The sequence below is a fragment of the Chionomys nivalis genome, chromosome 15 (genome assembly GCF_950005125.1).
Source record: "Chionomys nivalis chromosome 15, mChiNiv1.1, whole genome shotgun sequence".
NCBI classification, from domain to species: Eukaryota; Metazoa; Chordata; class Mammalia; order Rodentia; family Cricetidae; genus Chionomys; species Chionomys nivalis.
The window spans coordinates 52,643,260-52,651,709 of record NC_080100.1 but is presented as its reverse complement, the minus strand read 5'-3'; positions in this window follow the sequence as shown (position 1 = coordinate 52,651,709).

Below are 8,450 nucleotides of genomic sequence, written 5' to 3'. Positions count from 1 at the left end.
CATAAGCAGGTTTCTCTGACAAGACCATCTCCTCAGCCTCCTGCCCCCTTTTAATGGGATGTAGAGAGCCCTGTTTTTAGCTGTCTGAGGGCAGATCCCCTGACAGAACACCCAATAGGGTCTACCAGGTTTGCTTTCGTTGAAGTATAATTACCAGGTACTAAAATGTGGGGCTCCTCCAGGAACTGTTGTATCTTTGCTGATATGTGTGTCCACAGAGAACCAGAAGCAGGTGAGGTGATAACACGGCCCACCTGTTTCCCGCCAAGGGGCAGGCTAGAACGCTAACTGGGAGTCATGGCCGAGAGCCATTCAACAAAGAACCCAAGACATTCTTATCCTTAATTGCTCCCCTCAGAGGACCAGGTTTGTCTGGTACTATTTGGGCCACTCTGGGATGGAAGGCTAGGGCACAAACTGTCCTTTGCTGGTCCTTTGCCGCAAATAGCAGCTATTAGTAGGAAAAGAGAAGTTTGGCAGGCCATGTTGAGGTCGTAAGTGAATTGCCCCAGCAGAGATGGAGAAGAGCTGAGGGGTGGCTGGAGAGATAGCTCAGTGGTTAAGAACACTGCCTGCTCTTCCCAGAGGACACTGGTTCTAATCCCGGCACCCACATGCTCACAACCATCTGTAACTAGTTCCAGAGGACCCAACGCTGCTTCAGGCCTCCTCCTTCTGGTCCCACACGCATGTGATAAAGACACGCAGGCAAGACCCTCAAGAACATAAAAATAAATAAACCTGTAGACCAGGCTGGGTGCAAGAGCTAGTTCCATTATAGGCTCCAATGCTACAGAGAAACCCTGTCTCAGAAAACCTAAATAAATAAATAAACCTGATTTAGAGAAACAGCTGGGAAGTGACCCGGGCTTTAAACAAATGGAAGAGGTGGTAATGAGAAGTCAGGATTTGCCCTTCTGTGATTATGTCCCTGAGAGATTAAGTGACTCAGCTTCTTCACCGTCTGACTGGAGCTTCAGAAGACAAACCATGCTGTTTCTTCAGGTACAGGAGTCGGCCTCCAGGAGTGCATCTGTGATTAAGATGAAGACAGCTGTGCATTGTTTTTTATGTTTTTTTTTTTATGATTTTTTTTGAGACACCCTTTTCTCTGTGTAGCTTTGTAACCTGTCCTGGAACTCACTCTGTAGACCAGGCTGGCCTCAAACTCACAGAGATCCAACTGTCTCTGTCTCCTGAGAGGTGGGATTAAAGGTGTGCACCATTACCACCCAGCTCATCAAAGACATTTCTAACACAGACGCCTGAGGCTCCAAAAGCTGCACATTTCCAAGTGGGGAAGAAGCAGTTGCATTTTTCCTTTGAATAAGAGAATGAAAATAGCAGACATGATTTCACATGTATAACTGTAACTAAAGATTGTTCCTGAGATCTTAACTTCCAGGACGGCGGTAGTCTTAAGAGTTCACACTTTGAAGAAGTTAAATCTTTTGGTATAGAAGAAAGCATTGGTGTTTCCCAAACATCTCAGTCGGGACCACATAGTGGTTAGGTTCATTTTGAATGCGGAAAGCAAACAGATGTGCTTAAAGACATGTCACCTTCTCCAGTTTTGATAGGCATTTTCCTGGTTTTCTCCACAAGAGGGAAAAATGCCTTTCAAACCTGATAAACCACCAGGCGGTGGTGGCACATGCCTTTAAACCCAGCACAGAGGCTGGTGGATCTTTGTGAGTTCAAGGCCAGCCTGGTCTACAAGAGCTAGTTCCAGGGTAGGCTCCAAAGCTACAGAGAAACCTTGTCTCAAACAAACAAACAAACAAACAAACAACAACAACAACAACAAAAAACCCTGATAAACCACTTGCATTTTGGATCATACCTAGCATTTGGACCCCTGGTAAAATGGCTTAGAAAAACGTGTGTGTGTGTTGTGTGTGTGTGTGTCTGGGGATCTAGTATTCTAGTATGTGTAGAAATGAAGAGGAAAAACAGGGAAGGATTGCACATGGAGGCAATCATGAATTGGTTACAAAAGTGTAGAAAATGTAATCATTGAAATATATGGCCGAGTGTAGATTCTACAAACACTCTGCCTCTGTAGTTTTAAAGCTGCTTAGCTTACATTCATGCCGTGTGGAAGCCAGAAATATCTGGATTATTTAAATGCCATTTCTCTCCCGTTTCCTTCATCTTTCAAGGGGAAGGCTGCTGTGGTAGTGCTGAGTGCAGACAATTTCCTTTCGGGGTGTGGAAGAGGCAGTGAGAGATTGCTTCAAGGAACTCCCACTATGGGAGGAGTGGGTGCCATTTCAAAATGGGATTGTCTCAGTCTAACTTAGGGTGTTTTACTTCATGCTGCTATAACTATTGTTCAGTGTAGGTATTTTACAAAGAAGAAAAACATTTCTCATCATTATTGAGGCTGGGAGGTCCAAGATTAAGGGACTGACCTCTGTGATGGCCTTATGCTGGAAAGTGGAAGGCCAGGAGAGAGAGGGAGGAGGAACTAAATTCACATTTTTATTAGAAACCCCCCACAAACAACTACCCCATTCCTGTAATGCTAGCATTAGTCATTCATGGGGCAGAGCCCTCATTGCCTAATCCCCTCCCTGAAGCTTCCAGCTTCAATACTATGATTTAGGGATTAAAGACCTAGCTCATGGTCTTTGAGGGAAACAGTAAAACAGCAAGTAGGAATGACTTGCCAAACACACAGCTTTTCCTTCTGCTCCACAGTTATAGTTACGGATCCTCCCCAAAGGTCAGAGGCAAAGGAGACTGCACATGTAGCTTTTCTGTACAATCATGCAAAGCCCTGAAGCAGATGTTTATAGCTATGGGAACATGGGAACATTCAAAGGAATCAAGGACCAATTGAAAACTTCAATGATGAACATGCCCAAACTGGGCAGAGAAAAGCCATGAGGCCTTAACCCTATAAAAAGAACTCTAAGCAACTGAGAAAAGCCGAGAATGGGAGAGGTGGCCTTCCTCAAGGCAGAGCGCATCAATTGGCTGTCCAGTGCCCAAAGTTCAGCCCTGAGAACATACAGACAGATAACATTATTTAGACTGAACAGGTTCTATTTAAACACACATGTGTTTAAATAGACACACATGTGATAACACACATGTGATAACACACATGTGATAACAATAAAACAAGACCATGAATTTGAAGGAGAAGGGGAGGGAACATATGGGAAGGTTTGGGAGAAGGAAAAGAAAGGAAGAAACATAATCAAATTATAATCTCAAAAAAAATGAAGACATTGACAATCCTTGCTTTCCTGTATGTGCATGGGAGTTCAGTGTAGCTGAGATGGAACCTGGGGGTGGAGAAAGAGGATGCTTCATTGCCTGTTCTTGGGCTCTGTTAGCTGCGTGCTGGTGATTCTGTTGTCATGGGGAAGCTCCGAGGACATTTATCTGGGCAGGATGGGAGATGCCCCAACCCAACAAAAGATTGTCCAAACCCGGAACCTGATTGGCTGCTGTGTGAGACACAGAAGACCTGGCAAGTCTTAGTCGAGTTTACAGTACAGAAGATTATGAAACCGGATGACCCACCAGAGGCTTTGAAGAAACAGAAGAGCTGCCTGCTGTAGGGAGAGCATGGGCTGCAGAAGCCCAAACCATCTAGGTGGGTGAAATGAGAAGGAGAAAATGAAATCAGACAGGTCATCAAGGGATTACTCAAGAAATGATTTAGTCATGGTTAGGAACTGAAGAAGAATGGGATGGAAAGACAAAGGACTCGAAGTTTCAAAGCCAGGTTTAGTTTTATATGGGAGATTGGTGATTTTATTTTGAACTGCTCTTTATATTAATGTAGAGTTGTAACTGGATCGGGAGGCGTGGCTGTTTCTACGCCTTTATAACTTACTAAAATGTGTAGGATAGTGGGCTGAGGAGATGGCACAGTTGACACAGGGCTCGATGAACAAACACGGGACCTGAGTTTGGATGTTCAGCACCCACATAAAAAGTTCATGTCTGTTACCCCAGTCTGAGGGTATGGAGACAGGAGAATCCCTGCAGCTTGCTGGTCAGTCAGTCTAGTTGGACGGGTGAAGCTCCAGTGGAAGAGTCATCAAGGGAAACATTCAGTGCTGATCTCCGGCCCCTATGAGCACACACACCTGCACCACCACCACCACCACATACACACACATGCACACACATAGATGGAGACTGCTTATTCATTTCCCAACCACCCATACCCAAATAGTCACACAAAAACCATATTAATTACAACACTGTTTGGGCAATAACTTAGGCATATCCCTAGCTAGCGCTTAAATCTTAAATCAACCCATTTCTATTAATCTGTATATCAACACAAGTCTGTGGTAAGGTTCTGGCATCTTTCTGCTTTAGCAGCTATGTGGCGTCTCTTTGACTCCACCTACTCTCTTTATATCTTTTCCTGTCTGGCTATATTCTGCCCTGCCATAGGCCAAAGCAGATTCTTTATTAACCAGTGGTAATAAAACATATTCATGGCATACAGAGGGGAATCCCACATTTATGTCTAAATAAAAAGGAAGGTTTTAACTTTAACATAGTAAAATTGCATATAACAAAACAGGTATTAAGTAAGAATTATATTTACAATATTTAGTCTATTTGTATCAGGAAAGTTTAATACCTAATTTATCTTTTACCATAACTAAGGAAAACTATAACTATCTGTCTTCAACTCCATCAAAGACTCCAGAAGGATATAATATTACCTAAGTAAACAGAAAGTGCATTGTAAGCAACTTCCAAAACTCTAGAATTGACAGAGACATCTCGCTGCCTGGACAGTCACCCAAAGTTCTTTGGTAATGTTGAGGCATCCATCTTCAGTGTATAGGCCCATAGTATCTGGCAGACTTTTCCATGAAGTAGGAAATTTGAAAGACTGTTTTGCCTATATTGGCAGTTTGTCAGTCATTTCTTCTGTGTCCTGCAGAATGTCTGGCAGACTCTTTCATGAAGCAGGAACTCTGAATGACTGTCTCACCTTCTTTTGGAAAGTTTAGCAGTCATTTTTCTGTGGATCCTTCATGTCCAGTTTATACAGCATACAATGAAACAGTCCAGGCAAGAGCAGTTTCTTACCCAAGTGGCTAGCTTTGTCACATTGAAAGCAAATTCCACAACGAGTTTCTTCAATGTCCACCAACCTCTCTGAAGTAATTGGTGATGCCAGAAGCAGATATGTCTCATTGTCAAGAAAAGTCTAAGTTCTTGAAACATTTTAACTGCCATATTCTGTAGGTCTTTGAAGTGTTGAAGATTATCTAACTGAAATATATCTCTCTATATCTAGAAAACCTAACTAACATGAATTCAAATTTGACTATTATAAATGACTATCTATTAATATATAGTTTTAAATTATATACTACATTTTAAATGAGTTGTATAAACATAATACCTTAAATAAGAATAGAAATATATATATCAAATTTGACCTTAAATTTGTATCAATAAATCAAAGTCCATACTAATGTATTCATTTCTATATCACACACACAGACACACACCACCACTAACACACACACACATACAAACACACACACACCACCACTAACACACACAGAGACACACAGACACAAACACATACCACACACACAGACACATACCACCACCACTAACACACACATGCACCACCACTAGCACACAAAGACACACACATTACAATACATAGGATACAAATAGAAAAAGCCTATACTATCTCTTATGAATAACTTCAGTTAACTAATTGGTATCTGTTTCTTCAATCTCCTCCTCTTCTCCTCCTTCTTTTCTTCTTGTTCTCCTCTATGTATCATATTTCATAGTGTTTGCTATTCTGCAAGACTTTTAATATTCAGTAAGTCCTTATAGTCCATTAATACATTCACTATTCCTATGGTTTTCGGTGGCAGTGTGGGGTTTCATTGTCTGGGTGGGGTACTGCTTTATTTTATCCCTCTGACTGCCATTGATGTTGGTTCATCTTCCAGTGGTCCTTATTACCTGTAACTAAACTGTTTCTCAGAAAGATTCTACCACGTTGCATCCCCTGCAGTTCTGTGTAGAAGAGACCATGTTACCACAACTCTCCCAGCTTCAAGTATTTTCTTTTTGCTAACTTGGTCAAAAATAGCATTATAATTACTTAATATGTAGTCTCAATAACTAACAAGATGAATATTTTTCTATGTGCTTGTTCTTTGAATTCCTGTTGTAAGTTACTGCTGCATTTGGGTGTTGAACATATTCAAGGCTTGTCTTGGGTTGGTTCTGTTGGGGAGCAGTGGGAATTTTAATTTTAAGAATTTTAATCATATTCTTGATCTTAGATCATAAATACACACCCATAAAGGGGACTGTGGGGCTCCAGTTCTCTGCTCACTTTTCTTCCTGCCCACTGTGTGGGATGTGTCTGTGTGACATGCTCCCCAGCCATGTGCATAAAGCACAGAGGTTTCATGGATAGAAATCTCTGACATCAGCAGCCCTTCTCTGTAGGAACTGTTCAGCTCCAATGGTAGCAATCTTGATAATCCCTCCATATATGCTCTGCAGCAAAGGCAGGTCACTTAACCTCCAGATTCCTGCTTTGTCAGCCGTTCCATGGGGATTCAACAAGGAACTAATGGGGTAATGCATATTGCAGGTCCAGCTGTGGCAAGTACTCCTGGGTGATTTTCTCTTCTTCTTCTTTTGCTGGATAGAGAAGCCCTTGGAGCATCAAGATGCCTCTTGGAGATCTCCAGCATCCAGAGCTCAGCTCAGAAGAGGCTAAAGGAGCTCTGGATGTTTTTTGAGACAAGGGCTCACTCTGGAGCCCTGGCTGACTTACCATCTGCCTGCCTCGTTTTCCTGCATGCTAAATGACAGGAATCCACCAATTGTATCAGGTGTCGAGGTTTTTGAGAAAGGAAGACTAAGATTTGAAAACATGTTGAATAATATCAGAAAAAAAAAAGAGTCAGAAAAGTTGAAACCAAGAGCCAGTGAGCCATGAGGGACCCAGGGCTTCCTCAGAGTCTCACTGTTAACGTGAAATATTTGAATCATGTTCTCGAAGGTTTACCAAGACACTTGGATAATGGGTGCAAAGTACCTGTGTTCAAGACTGAATCTAACCTTAAAATGTAAGGTAATATTTTTCTTTTTGCAAGCTAAGTATTGTAGGTATACTAGGAAAGATAACTAGGAAAGGGACGGAGAGCTGTGTCTTAAAATGGATACTCAGTTTCTTCCTTCTGGGAGTGTTGGGGCTCAAACTCAAGTTCTAGCACTCCTGGGGCATCGCCAGCCCTTCTGACTCATTCAAAAAATTAGGAATCTGGATTTCACATATTTACATTTGTCTAGACAGGGAGCATAAGCATGTATGTGCAATAAGAATATAATCATATAAAAAAGGTAAAAACTGCACTCAGTTCAGGGAGGTGGTGCCTCAAATGGAGAGGAAAGAGTTGGTGTCAGGCCTTGTATTCAGAACATCCTGTAACCGCGGGGGAGACGGAGTCAGCCTTCCACTAATGAGATCTGCAGATGGCTTTAAGTTGAGAGGTATTGTAAACAGCAGGAATGACTGGGGAATGATACAAGAGGCTCTGGAAAGGTTAGGAACATAGACAGGAAATCAAATGATTCAGCTTGGAGTAATGCAAGCCAATCTGACATCCGGGGCCAACAAAGAGGAAACACAGATATGTCGCGCAAGAGGGAAACACGGGAAACAGTCATCACCAAGGAGGATGGAGGGGCGCTAGGCAACACAAGAGCACGTGGTAGGAGAGGGGACTAGACGCTGTTAAATTCCCGGTGTCTGTACTGTGCTCTGCGTGCTGGGTTCTTCTTGACCAAGGATAACCAACTCTGCGTGTAAAACAAATAACAGTGATTTTCTGCGCATCGATTATTTCATAGGAGCTCGTGACTTAATGAGATGGAAGGCCAGCCTCCCTCTAGCTGGTCTTAATGTTGCAAAAGGCCATCAGTATTGGGAGTTATGGAAGTGACAGGAATCTTAAAAAAAAAAAAAAAGGTTAAGTAGGAGAGGTCACTCACCACATATTCCTGGGCCGTTTCTCATCCAGTCATACTTCCAGGAATGCCGGGACAGCTTCCCAGCTGTTCCAGGTACCAGCAGCATTGTGGCCTGGGAGTATGGCTTAAACATAATAAGACAGATGTGTCACAATGGTTCTGCACAAGTGATCTGTTTTGTTTGCTTGTTTTTTTCTGGTGGTGTCCCTCTTCCATCTTCAAGTGCCCTCATATTAACCCCTGTTCCTATCCCAATCGTTGTCTTGGCCTTCCTGGTATTCCTTATCCTCCCTCTTACCACAAACGTATAGCGAGTGTCTGTGCTTCCTGTCAATGAACCAAATCAAAATCACTGGTGATACTGGCTAATTTATAAATCTCCTTTTTTTTGTTTTTTGTTTTGTTTTTTTTTGTTTGTTTTTTTTTTTTTTTCTACTTCTCTC